The sequence below is a fragment of the Schistocerca serialis genome, chromosome 2 (genome assembly GCF_023864345.2).
Source record: "Schistocerca serialis cubense isolate TAMUIC-IGC-003099 chromosome 2, iqSchSeri2.2, whole genome shotgun sequence".
Classification (NCBI taxonomy): Eukaryota; Metazoa; Arthropoda; class Insecta; order Orthoptera; family Acrididae; genus Schistocerca; species Schistocerca serialis.
The window spans coordinates 216,825,066-216,839,565 of NC_064639.1; positions in this window are offsets into that span (position 1 = coordinate 216,825,066).

The window sequence follows — 14,500 nt, forward strand, 5'->3', positions numbered from 1 at the left end:
TAGGTCAGTTGTGAGGATGTTTTCAGTGTGTCCAAACTGCTTGCTTTGGATAGCTAGGGCGATATCATCAGCTTAGCTGAACTTCCTTGAGAATGTATGGCTTCTACTGACTTTTCCCCTGATTTGTTGGTGAATCGACCTATGTGGTACAGGTTAGTACACTGCTCTGGCATTCGGGAAGATGGCAGCTGAAATCCCCCTCCAGCCATCCACGCTAGGTTTTTCGTGGTTGGCCTAAGTTGCTCAAGAGAAAGTAATCCTGCAATACATTAATCAACATATCCAGAAAGAGTAACGTGTCATCGACGGTGAGATTCTTAGAGACGGAGCACACTCTCAGAATGTTGGACGGAATGGAGAAGTATTCGGTCATGCTCTTTTCGAAGAAACCATACCGTCATTTCTCTTGAGCAACTTAGGCCAACCACGAAAAACCTAGCGGTGATGGCTGGAGGGGGATTTCAGCTGCCATCCTCCCGAATGCCAGTCCAGTGTACTAATCTGTATCACATCGCTCGATTCACCAAAAAATCAGGGGTACTGTCACTAGAAGCCATCCATTCCCAACCAATTTAGAATCATGCCGACGGAGAAACGTAAACGGTGAAAAGGAAAGCTTTGTGTCGTCACAAGTAACGAGACATTTGAACACACACGGTAGAGGTTAATGTCTTGCATAATCCACCTACTTTTCTGCAACTTTTTGCAGAAAACCTCTAATAGTTGCACTGGTATCGGACGCTTTCGCACAAAGCTAATCTCGGGAACTATTATAGCGATTTTTTTAAAGAATACTCCGCCATTTGACTGTATATATCTGTATATTTCCCGTGAACAACCTAGATTTCGGTTTTCACGCCATTATCGAGTACAATGATCTCAAACTATTAATGCAGTTTGCTGTGCATTGCGCAGGATGACTTACTAGTAAGTTTATATCTGTTATACATTTTAATGTGTCAGGTCTTCTAGAGCCTATATTCTTTGACACTGCTTTCATTGCTACATCTTGAAGGCATGTGCCAGTCTTGTGTTTACCTTTTTTGGGCTGACTTTCCCAGAAATGATATCTTTGTACAGTAATGTGCTGCGTTCCTAAAAAAGCGTTAATTTTGAACAATTTATATCATGTTAAGCAAATTGTTGAACTGTGTATTTGTCATCCTGCACAGTACACAGCAAAATGACGTTAATGATCTACGAACATTGTACTCGATAATGGAGTTGAATAATATGTCAAGCCGCACAGTACACAGAAAAATACGTTAATGGTCTCATATCACTGTACTTGATAACAGCGTGAAAGCAGAAATCTAGAATCTACACAGGAAATATACAGAAAGATACAGTCAAATTGCGGTGTATTATTTCAAAAAATAATCTATGTCTGTGGCTCAGTATCGTCGAAAATTTTTTACGGTAGGGATTTTGGTATGGTTTTCAGTAAGAGATTCCTGAGGAACATTTATGTACATAATTTATTACCGCTACTCCAGACACGTCGTAGATACAAGCCATAGATACTTAGCGTTACCTGTGCGGAGCAAACGGAAATGTTAACTGTTAAATACTGAATCATACTTTTTAATAAAAATAACATCGCTTTATTTTTAATTAATAACTGTGAGTACTCAATGTGAATTAAAATATAGTACAAAAATCTGAAACAACGAACACAAAATAAGATTTTTTTAATTTCTAAATATTGAACAGTATTATTGATGGATATAATTTTTTTTTTCATTTCACAATGAGGCATTTCCCATATGTGTCTCAAATTTTGATTTACTTTCGAATGACTAATAACTAAAATGAAAAAGGTTAACTACTATAAACAAAATAGCCTATGGCTGTGAGATGTTTTTATAAATTTTTTAGTATGTGATCCATTTTGGGAATTCCACTTGCATCATCAGATGCACTTATGCACATAGCAAAAATTTTGCTAAATGGTTTTTGAAAACACTTAAATTTATGGAAAATTTTTGCTATGTGCACAGACGCATCTGAAGATGAGAACGGAATTCCCGGAATAGATCATTTAAAAAAATGTTACAGACCTGTCGCATAGCCAGAGATTATTTTATTTGTAACTGGTAATCATATAGATTTCTGTATTCCCTCCATCCAGGACAATGGATAGTCAAAGTACAACAGGTTATTTTTATCAAAAATTGTGATTCAATATTTGTTAAATAACACCCCACTTGGTAATAAATGTAGCGACTTACGATCATCAGACTTGCACGCTACGCACTCAGGTACCAGCAATTACGTTAATATGCACGAAATTTTTTTAACGTAACAGCGCTTGGAAATAGTCTAATCTTTAAACGGATTTTTTCAAGTGTTTTTGAAGATTGCGTAGTACTGCTTTAGGAAACTGCAAGTACGAAAGAAAACTGAAAGGGGCCAGTCCCTGATACTCTTCTGTATTTGCTTGGTATCAGTTATAACAGGTGTTTTTATTTTTTAATAATAACCGGGTAAAAAACCGAAATATCAGTTGGTCAAAGCAGCAGTACTGAAACTTTTCGTTTTTAAATAAACCTTTTCTAAATAACGAGTAATTTTTACTCGTAACATTTGCATTACTTGGAATTATTACGTAATTGTAGAAATTGGGAAAGAGATCAGAGCTATTTTAATGACAATGCCCACAGAAACGAGCAACAAATACGTATCTTAAGAATTGGTACAGCGTTGCTGACACGATAATGCACCTGATACCACGTGGCATGGGCTATTAGATAGTACGTGTGTACATGCAATGTGCAAGAAGCTGGTCTATACAGTAGTTTCTAACTGTCGTCACCGGATATCAGTGATATTACAAAACACCACCATCCTTAATCTGGACGTATTTTACGAAGTAGGTCCATTGCTTTAAAAGATTAACAACAGGGGAAGCCACAACAAATTTGTGACCTAATATAAGGACAAAACTTAAAAATTAACAGTTCATTCATAGTTACAGTAAAAATTGAAAGCAACTGATCTGCTTCCTGTGTCTACATAACGCGCCTTTATCTACCTGTAACCTTTGAAAATAGACAAATGACTGAAAAACAGAGTTCTTCAACCTCAGTTTTCACCCTTTAGCCCTGACTATTAGTAGCGTCCAAATAATAGTGTCATTCCCAATTGCAACCTGATTTTTGAGCAGAGTTTCAAAAGATTAGAATCAAGAGGAGAATGCTGGTGATTTTTTGTAGTAGTCAACCACGTATCAGTTTTCGAGAAAGGCAGCGAACGGTGGAGTGAGTAAGTTCTCTTTTATTTCACTACCTGGATTTAATATTTTGATTCTATGTATCCTGAAAGTGAGAGAGTCAAAATTTTTCAGTCTGTGTTCGATTTCTGCGTTTATAACAGGAAATAATAGGAACAAAAAACCGAAAATCAGTTATCTCAGAAATTGGCAATTCTGAGATGTTTTGACAGTTCGGTTACAGTAGCGTTGAAAAAACGGATATGACCGAGAAGTAGTCGCTCCACTGCTTGCAGGCTGCAGCCGGTAACGCATCTCCGGTCGGAAGGCGAGGTGAGTGTGAAGGAGGGCGTGGGCAGACCTTGGTTTGGGCCGGCCCAGGGCCGAGGTCGCGGCAGGACAGGGGGATCGCCGCGGGCGGCCTGTGAGGAAAAGCGAACCGGCGCGCGGCTGGCTGCTGGCGGCTGCAGCGACCACGCCCAGCTCGCAGCCCGCGGCAGCCCCGGTGACCTTGGGCGCGGGCCCGCGCGCTCTTGAACCGCACCGCCAGCCAGGGCGTGGCGGAAGCGGAGCCGCACGGCCGCAGCCCGGATACGCCGGAAGCTGTCGCGTGGAAGGTTCTGTCCGCAAGGGAACTTGCTGAGTGTCCCACATCACCGCCTGCCGACCTCACGGGCGACGAGGCAGCTAACGTTCACAATCACGAGACACGGTGCCAGCGTCACACGAGACGTGCTAATTAACGTGATTTGCGACGGTAGCACTCTCCAGCGATAGCTGCCGACTGTGTCTGGCTCGCAAATAGGACTGTTGGTATGATTCCGTAGATTTTCCCGGTGTGTTATACACTACTGGCCATTAAAATTGCTACACTACGAAGATGACATGCTTCAGACGCGAAGCCGCGCTGGGTTAGCCGAGCGGTCTGAGGCGCTGCAGCCATGGACGTGCTGCTGGTCCCGGCGGAGGTTCGAGTCCTCCCTCGGGCATGTGTGTCTGTGTGTGTGTGTGTGTTTGTCCTTAGGATAATTTAGGATAAGTAGTGTGTAAGCTTAGGGACTCATGACCTTAGCAGTTAAGTCCCCTTTTTGAACAGACGCGAAATTTAACCGAGAGGAAGAAGATGCTGTGATATGCAAATGATTAGCTTTTCAGAGCATTCACACAAGGTTGGCGCCGGTGGTGACAGCTACAACGTGCTGACATGAGGAAAGTTTCCAACTGATTTCTCATACACAAACAGCAGTTGGCTGGCGTTGCCTGGTGAATCGTTGTGGTGCCTCCTGTAAGGAGGAGAAATGCGTACCATCACGTTTCGCACTTTGATACAGGTCGGATTGTAGCCTATCGTGATTGCGGTTTATCGTATCGCGACATTGCTGCTCGCGTTGGTCGAGATCAAATGACTTTTAGCAGAATATGGAATCGGTGGGTCCAGGAGGGTAATACGGAACGCCGTGCTGGATCCCAACGGCCTCGTACCACTAGCAGTCGAGATGACAGACATCTTTATCCGCATGGCAGTAACGCATCGTGCAGCCACGTCTCGATCCTTGAGTCAACAGATGGGGACGTTTGCAAGACAACAACCATCTGCACGAACAGTTCGATGACGTTTGCAGCAGCATGGACTATCAGCTCGGGGATCACGGCTGCGGTTACCCTTGACACTGCATCACAGACAGGAGCGCCTGCGATGGTGTACTCAATGACGAACCTGGGTGCACAAATGGCAAAACGTCATTTTTTCGGATGAATGCAGGTTCTGTTTACAGCATCATGATGGTCGCATCAGTGTTTGGCGACATCGCGGTGAACGCACATTGGAAGCGTGTATTCGTCATCGCCATACTGGCGTATCACCCGGCGTGATGGTATGGGGTGCCATCGGTTACACGTCTCGGTCACCTCTTGTTCGCATTGACGGCACTTTGAACAGTGGACGTTACATTTCAGACGTGTTACGACCCGTGGCTCTACCCTTCATTCGATCCCTGCGAAACCCTACATTATAGCAGGATAATGCACAATCGCATGTTGCAGGTCATGTACGGGCCTTTCTGGATACAGAAAATGTTCGAGTGCTGCCCTGGCCAGTACATTCTCCAGATCTGTCACCAATTGAAAACGTGTGGTCAATGGTGGACGAGCAACTGGCTCGTCACAATACGCCAGTCACTACTCTTGATGAACTGTGGTATTGTGTTGAAGCTGCATGGGCAGCTGTACCTGTACACACCATCCAAGCTCTGTTTGACTCAATGCCCAGGCGTATCAAGGCCGTTATTACTGTTCTACTACAGTGGTTGTTCTGAGTACTGATTTCTCAGCATCTATGCCCCCCAATTGCGTGAAAATGTAATCACATGTCAGTTCTAGTATAATATATTTGTCCAATGAATACCCGTTTATCATCTGCATTTCTTCTTGGTGTAGCAATTTTAATGCCCAGTAGTGTATGTTTAAGCTCCGGCGCATTGTAAATACAGAGCTAGTTTTAGAGCTGTATATTTAAGTATTGATTTATTATTAGATATTCTGTACATCAACAAGCCGGAAGCCTGTTTATCACCCTTAGAGCATGACTTTAAAGGGAAACGATGCACGTTCAGGCTTGGCATCCACTGTGCTAACAATAGTAACTGCGTGTAAGTGGCACTATAAAAGGTTACCGATGGGTCTGTCGTTCGCTTTCGTCACATATCGGATTTGTCCTGAACGCTTCATGTCGACTTAACCTGTTTTCTCATTTCCGCGAACGCCAGCGACCTAACAGATTTAATGTCAAAATAGCGTGGCGAATGTAAACGCTGTGGTCTCTGTTGTTAGCGCCGAGTGCGACTACGTCTAAATTTGCCCTCACACGTCTCCGCCCATCGCAAAGACCAATCTTGTCATTTAGATTTTTGTTTACCATTTTCAGCAACTGCTTTTGAAGAATGCAGATGTGAAGAAATAGCACACTAGTTGCATTGATACGCAACTGGTGTGCTATTTCTTCACGTCGGAAATCTTGTTATTCCATTCACACCGCTACTCACCAGTACACTCGGACTTCTTCCTTGTGCCATCCATACATACTTCACACAGTCAAAGAGAAAGACTGGACGTGGTGAACGCTCAAAAAGTACTAAGACTCCTACACACAGTGAACGTGAAATTATGTTCTACTACAGTTTCAAAAGAACAATTTCAGGTATTTACCGAAAATCGCAAAAAATATATAATACAAAATATAAATATCGGCGCTCGATATTGCCATTTCGATATCGAATTATCGATATATCGGTGAAGAAAATATCGCCGATATACAGGGTGATTATAACTAAACTTTCAAACCGCTGTAGAAGTAACACCACTGGTCAGAATGACGTCAAATTGCAACGGAATATTATCGGAGAAGGGGGGAAACGTATGGCAGAAGAAAAATAAATAGTTACAAAATGTAGTAATAGATGGCACTGTATGCATCATAATTTAATAGTGGTCGACTACAAATGACAAATGAATTACCCAACAATTCCTAAGGTGTACGTTTGACGTTAAACAAACTGTACTGCTCAGTGTGCATCGTTGTACAGGTGTGATACTGTTAGTTACGTAAGCCCATCCACCACGGCACGGTCATATCACATAGGATGGGAAAAATCGGTTTTTAATTGTCCTGAGGCCAAAACCCGCATAAAAAGCGTCAATCATATCGGTTTTTAATTGTCCTGAGGCCAAAAGCCGCATAAAAAGCATCAATGAAAATTAAATTGGATTATTAATTTCCATGTGACTGGCGCAAAACATGTTCAATATGCTGTCCACCGTCTTTTGCAATAAGCTGCAAACGAGAAACAGCATGTTCCACAGTCGATTGAAGTGTTTCCGGGGTCACGTTCAGAATGTGTAGCGCAATGCGTGCCTTCAATGCAGCTAATTTTGCAATCGTAACACTGAACACAACATCTTTTAGATAGCTCCACAGCCAGAAGTCACACAGATTAAGAACAGGTGATCGGGACGGTCAGGCTGTAGGGAAATGGCGGCTCATAATTCTAGCATTTCCGAAATGGCGCTTCATCAAATGCTTAACTGAATTCGTAACGTGCGGAGGTGCATCTTGCATAAAAATGATCCCATCCACACATCCACGCTGTTGGAGAGCTGAAATAACGTCGTTGCGCCAAAGACACTCATAGCGCTTAGCAGTGACGGTACAGGTAACAGGACCAGATGCACCTTTCTCTTCGAAAAAATATGGTCCTGTGATAAATGATGCCGTAAACCCGCACCACACTGTGACCTTTTCAGGATAAAGTGGTACTGGTTGATTTGCGTGTGGATTTCACGTTGCCCATTTTCGACCATTCTGTGTATTGACATACCCTGTCAGATGGAAGTGCGCTTCGTCTGTCCACAAAATCTTCTGCTGCCAGTCATTGTGCACGTCCATGTGAGCAAGAAATTCTAAAGCAAAGGTCTCTCTTGCTGGCAGGTCAACAGGAAGCAACTCGTGCACATGGGTAATTTTGAAGGGATAGCGAAGGAGGATGTTTCGTAGGATTTTACGCACCGTGCTACCGGGTATGTCCAGTGTTCGGGCAATTCTCCGTGCAATACAAGTTTGCACACTACCTCTCGTTTCCTCCTGTATTGCTGTGGCTACTACTTCCACTGACGTCGATTCAATTCGTTTCCTCCCTCTACCAGGTTGCACACCAAAAGAACTCGTATCTTCGAATTTCCGAATAATTTTTTCCAGACCCACGGCAGTCAACGGACCAATGCCTTATTTCAAACCCATCAGTGTGCGAAACTTCTGCAGAGCGCCGTGTGCAGTCTCATCATTCTTGTAATATAGCTTTACAAGCAGAGCACGATCCTGCATTGAGACAGTCACTGCGAACGTCACAGACGCGGAAGTAGGAAAAGCTGTGTACCCGCTGTGTTTATACCAACTTCAACGGCTCGTGCGCATGGCAGGTGTTTTCATTTACGTATTCTGACACATACAGCGCAATCTATTGATCAATTTTCACACTATCTTTTATTCTTCAGCCGTACGTTTTCCTCCTTCTCCGATAATATTTCGTTGCAATTTGACGTCATTCCGACCAGTGGCGTAATTTCTACAGCGTTTTGAAAGTTTAACTCGCGGTCGCTCGCGAATATTGTTGTCACGCGATAATTCCCGTGTTAGATTTTTTCTAACAATGAGATCTTGCATCTCTTTATCTCTTTATGCCAGGCAAAGACACTTTTATCCAGTAAATAATTTCTTTATTATTACCAAAGCATTATAAATTAGTGTTGTTGTTGTGGTCTTCAGTCGAGAGACTGGTTTGATGCAGCTCTCCATGCTACTCTATCCTGTGCAACCTTCTTCATCTCACAGTACCTACTGCAACCTACATCCTTCTGAATCTGCTTAGTGTATTCATCTCTTGGTATCCCTCACAATTTTTACCCTCCACGCTGCCCTCCAATGCTAAACTGGTGATCCCTTGATGCCTTAGAACATGTCCTACCAACCGATCCCTTCTTCTAGTCAAGTTGTGACACAAATTTTTCTTCTCCCCAATTATGCTCAATACCTCCTCATTAGTTATGTGATCTACCCATCTAATCTTCAGCATTCTTCTGTAGCACCACATTTCGAATTCTTCTATTCTCTTCTTGCCCAAACTATTTATCGTCCATGTTTCACTTCAATACATAGCCACACTCCATACAAATACTTTCACAAACAACTTCCTGACACTTAAATCTATAATCGATGTTAACAAATTTCTCTTCTTCAGAAATGCTTTCCTTATCACTGCCAGTCTACACTTGATATCCTCTCTAATTCGACCATCATTAGTTATTTTGCTCCCCAAATAGCAAAACTCATCTACTACTTTAAGTGTCTTATTTCTTAATGTAATTCCTTCAGCATCACCAGATTTCATTCGACTACATTCCATTATCCTCGTTTAGCTTTTGTTGATGTTCATCTTATATCCTCCTTTCAAGACACTGTCCATTCCATTCAACTGCTCTTCCAGGTCTGACAGAATTACAATGTCATCGGCGAACCTCGAAGTTTTTATTTCTTCACCAAGGATTTTAATTCCTGCACCAATTTTTTTTTTTGTTTCCTTTAATGCTCGCTCAATATACAAACTGAATAACATCGGGGATAGGCTACAACCCTGTCTCACTCCCTTCCCAACCACTGTTTCCCTTTCATGCCCCTCGACCCTTATAACTCCCATCTGGTTTCTGTACAAATTGTAAATAGCCTTTCGTTCCCTGTATCTGACCCCTGCCACCTTCAGAATTTGAAAGAGAGTATTCCAGTCAACATTGTCAAAAGCTTTCTCTAAGTCTGCAAATTCTAGAAACGCAGGTTTGCCTTTCCTTAATCTTCCTTCTAAGATGAGTCGTAGGGTCAGTATTGCCTCACGTGTTCCAACTTTTCTACGGAATCCAAACTGATCTTTCCCGAGGTCGGCTTCTACCAGTTTTACCATTCGTCTGTAAATAATTCGTGTTAGTATTTTGCAGCCGTGACTTATTAAACTGATAGTTTGATAATTTTCACATCTGTTAACGCCTGCTTTCTTTGGAATTGGAATTATTAAATTCTACTTGAAGTCTGAGGGTATTTCGCCTGTCTCATACATCTTGCTCACCAGATGGTAGAGTTCTGTCAGGGCTGGCTCTCCCAAGACTATCAGTAGTTCTTATGGAATGTTGTCTACTCCCGGAGCCTTGTTTCGACTTAGGTCTTTCAGTGCCCTGTCAAACTCTTCACGCAGTATCATAACTTCCATATCATCTACATCTACATTCTCTTCCATTTCCATAATATTATCCTCAACTACATGACACTTGTATAGACCCTCTATATACTCCTTCCACCTTTCTGCCTTCCCTTCTTTGCTTACAACTGGGTTTCCATCTGAGCTCTTGATATCCATACAATTGGTTCTCTTTTCTCCAGAGGTCTCTCCAATTTTGCTGTAGGCAGTATCTATCTTACCCCTTGTGATATATGCCTCTACATCCTTACATTTGTCCTCTAGCCATCCTGCTTACCCATTTTGCACTTCCTGTCGATCTCATTTTTGAGACGTTTGTATTCCTTTTTGTCTGGTTCATTTACTGCATTTTTATGTTTTCTCCTTTCATCAAACAAATTCAATATATCTTCTGTTATCCGAGGATTTCTACTAGCCCTCACCTTTTTACCTATTTGATCCTCTGCTGCCTTCACTATTTCATCTCTTAAAGCTACCCATTTTCTTCTACTGTATTTCTTGCCCCCTTTCTTGTCAATTGTTTCCTTATGCTCTTTCTGAAACTCTCTACAACCTCTGGTTCTGTCAGTTTATACAGGTCCCATCTCCTCAAATTCCCACCTTTTTTCAGTTTCTTCAGTTTTAATATACAGTTCATAACCAATAGAGTGTGGTCAGAGTCCACATCTGCCCCTGGAAATGTTTTACAATTTAAAACCTGGTTCCCAAAATCTGTCTTACCATTATACAATCTATCTGAAAGCTTCTAGTATCTCCAGGCCTCTTCCATGTATACAACCTTCTTTCATGATTCTTGAACCAAGTGTTAGCTATGATTAAGTTACGCTCTGTGCAAAATTCTACCAGGCGGCTTGCTATTTCATTTCTTACCCCCATTCCATATTCGCCTACTACGTTTCCTTCTCTTCCTTTTCCTACTACCGAATTCCAGTCACCCATGGCTATTAAATTTTCGTCTCCCTTCACTATCTGAATAATTGCTTTTATCTCATCATACATTTCATCAATCTCTTCATTAGCTGCGGAGCTTGTACTACTGTGGTAGGAGTGGGCTTCGTATCTATCTTGGCTACAATAATGCGTTCACTATGCTGTTTATAGTAGCTTACCCGCATTCCTATTTTTTTATTCAATATAAAGCCTACTCCTGCATTACCACTGTTAGATTTTGTATTTATAACCCTGTATTCACCTGACCAGAAGTCTTGTTCCTCCTGCCACCGAACTTCACTAATTCCCACTATATCCAACTTTAGCCTGTCTATTTCCCTTTTTAAATTTTCTTACCTACCTCCCTGATTAAGGGGTCTGACATTCCACGCTCCGATCCGTAGAATGCCAGTTTTCTTTCTCCTGATAACGACGACCTCCTGAGTAGTCCCCGCCCGGAGACCCGAAAGGGGGACTATTTTACTCCGGAATATTTTACGCAAGAGGACGCCATCATCATTTAACCACACAGTAAAGCTGCATGCCCTTGGGAAAAATTACGGCGGTAGTTTCCCCTTGCTTTCAACCGTCCGCAGTACCAGCACAGCAAGGCCGTTTTGGTTACTTTTACAAAGCCAGATCAGTCAATCATCCAGACTGGTGCCCCTGCAACTACTGAAAAGGCTGCTGCCCCTCTTCAGGAACCACACGTTTGTCTGGCCTCTCAACAGATACCCCTCCGTTGTGGTTGCACCTACGGTACGGCTATCTGTATCGCTGAGGCACGCAAGCCTCCCCACCAACGGCAAGGTCCATGGTTCATGGGGGGTATAAATTAGTATATACATGGTATGGAACAACTGATTTGCTACTCTAAAAATATTTCAACATGCAAAGATTTCGCAAACTTTTTTGATAACAATTACAACACCTATGTGAACAGCAGTTCGTAATATTTATAGCAAATGACGAATTATGGTTAACCACAGTCCTTTTTACTCGTCAGATTCAGATATGGCTTCTTGTGACACACACTCCTCGCAAATAAGAACACTCGATGCTGTATGTTCTTTACAGATAGGACTGAAACAATGATGAAAGCGATGCTGTGTGAATCTGTTTATCCTTTTAGGGCGTTAGTGACGTCTTGTTTTTTCTCTTGGTTCATTTTCTTCTTTAGCTGTCGGTAGCTTGCAAATGTGTGCAACACCTTTTATTTCCTCCTTCAAGCGAAATGACATCCGCGGAATCGACATGCGTTTCATCATGTGAGCTTTTGTAAGCTTCATACGCAATTCTATGATGAATCTTCTCCGTGGAATTAAGTCATTTGTATTTACCATATATATTATTTGAGCATTTATTGCTTCGATGTTCAAAAAGCTGAAAAACAGTGAAGAGGCAAGTGGTTGCTTATTCTTGAAACCGAATGTTCATTCGACAACATCTACACCTCCTTTTGTGAGATTGTAAAATGTAATGACATCAGGTTTGTTCGCTTCGTCACTGGCAGCGTCTATAGCATCGTCGCCGTGAATGATGAATGACATTAGAACATTCTTTTTCTGTTTCTTTTTTGGCAAATCAAGCAGCTGTTGCTAGGCTTTTCTCCAAATGCGAATATGGTGTTCTTTAGTTGCCTATATCTTACGTCCAGAAGTTACGGTGGAATTTCTCTTTTATTCTTACGAAAAGTATGTATTACTGTGAGTCGACGATTGGCGTACATTTTGTTAACAAATGGTGTAGCTGTAAAATAATTGTCCATCGTCACGTCTCTGCCTGTTTTGTCTATCGTTCGAATCAATCGTAACACCACATTCTCGGCATCACTGGGTACTTGATATGGCCCAGTAGGCTGTTTGCCTGCATTTACTTCCATATTTAGCGTATAAAACTTTCTGTCATCACAGAGCGCATATACCTTGATACCATATTTTGCAGGTTTGTTTGCTATATACTGCCTGAATTTTCAACGTCCACGGAATGCTTCTAACATCTCGTCTGTCGTTGTCAATGCACCGGCACTATTGCTCTTCTTGCAAACATACCCAAATTCGTCAAATTTTTCTTTAATAGGTGCCAGATTATCTGTTTCCTTTCTCTGAGCACTCGTAAATTTGTCGTCAAAGCGTATAGCTTGGAGAAGTGTGTGGAACGTTCGTTTGCTCATCGATGCAATAAAGAAATCCAGTGCAGTCCTATCAGAGGCTCCTCAGTATTGAGATGCTGAGCCATTTTCACTCCTGTGAGATATAATACACCAAAGAAAGCATATAACTCTTCAAAATCTGTCCGTGGGTAGTCTCAAGCACTCCTTGAATAAGATGCTGTCATTCTGTCAGGCTACTCGTTTGTGTATTCCAGAATGCCACCAATTACACTATGTGGAAAAAATAATTTACAGCATTCCAAAATTTTCAAACTTTTTGCAACACCCTTCACACCTGGAAGCTGTGTTACAGTATTCTTACAGGCAGTTTTTGCTGGAGGAGCGTGTTTCTTCAATCATTCTGTTATTCCATCCTTACCAAGAAAGGTTTCACGATCTGTATATTGAGAAACAGCTGTAGCTGAAGTATCAGATTCGCTGACTGACTGATCTGTTGCGGTACTGATCTCCTCATACTCAGAGGGTGCGTCAATATCTAATGACAGACCCTGTATGCAAATATCCTCGTCTAGTGGTTCATCTAGTCACATCATAATCTGTTCCTCTGACATGACTTCTTCCCTGAAAAGTTTTATATATTTTCATATCCGACAGAGAATGTCATGTACTCTGAATAAACAATTGCTTCATTCAGTTCGCAAAACCCAATAAGGATACTTCCTTTTCTTATAAAAGACGTAACATACGCTGAACACTTTCAGGAGAAAACAAACGAACACAGCCGCACGTTACAGGTAGAAGAAACAGACTAAAAGTGAAGCAAGGGGGTATTCCACGAAAGGCGTAGTAATTGTTATGTAAAGCCTCCCGTGTTAGAAAAAATCTAACACTGCGCACCATTCAAATAATGCCACAGCTAGCAAGCTATTGTTGAAATTTGAGTGTCAAATGGTTCAAATGGCTCTGAGCATTATGGGACTTAACATCTGATGTCATCAGTCCCCTAGAACTTAGAACTACTTAAACCTAACTAACCTAAGGACATCACACACATCCATGCCCGAGGCAGGATTCGAACCTGCGACCGTAGCAGTCGCGCGGTTCCGGTCTGAAGCGCCTAGAACCGCTCGGTCACAGCGGCCGGCTATTTGAGTGTTGAGTCACAGATTAACTGAAGCACGGAATACGAAAGAAAGCATTTCCAGATCGTCAGTTTATTAGCATTGAAATGTGCTGGAATATTTAACTAAAATCATAAATATTAGATTGTTTCTAAGAACGCGAGTGATCGTGGGTTAATTATAATAACTCTGTATATATCAATACTTTCCGGAAAAAGTATCTATATATCGATATTTTATCAAGAATCCTACTCGCAAACCACTTAATTCGTTTACGGGAATGGACGTGGGTAAAATTCCAAGGTTAGCCCAACAAGACGGCGTCAGCGTT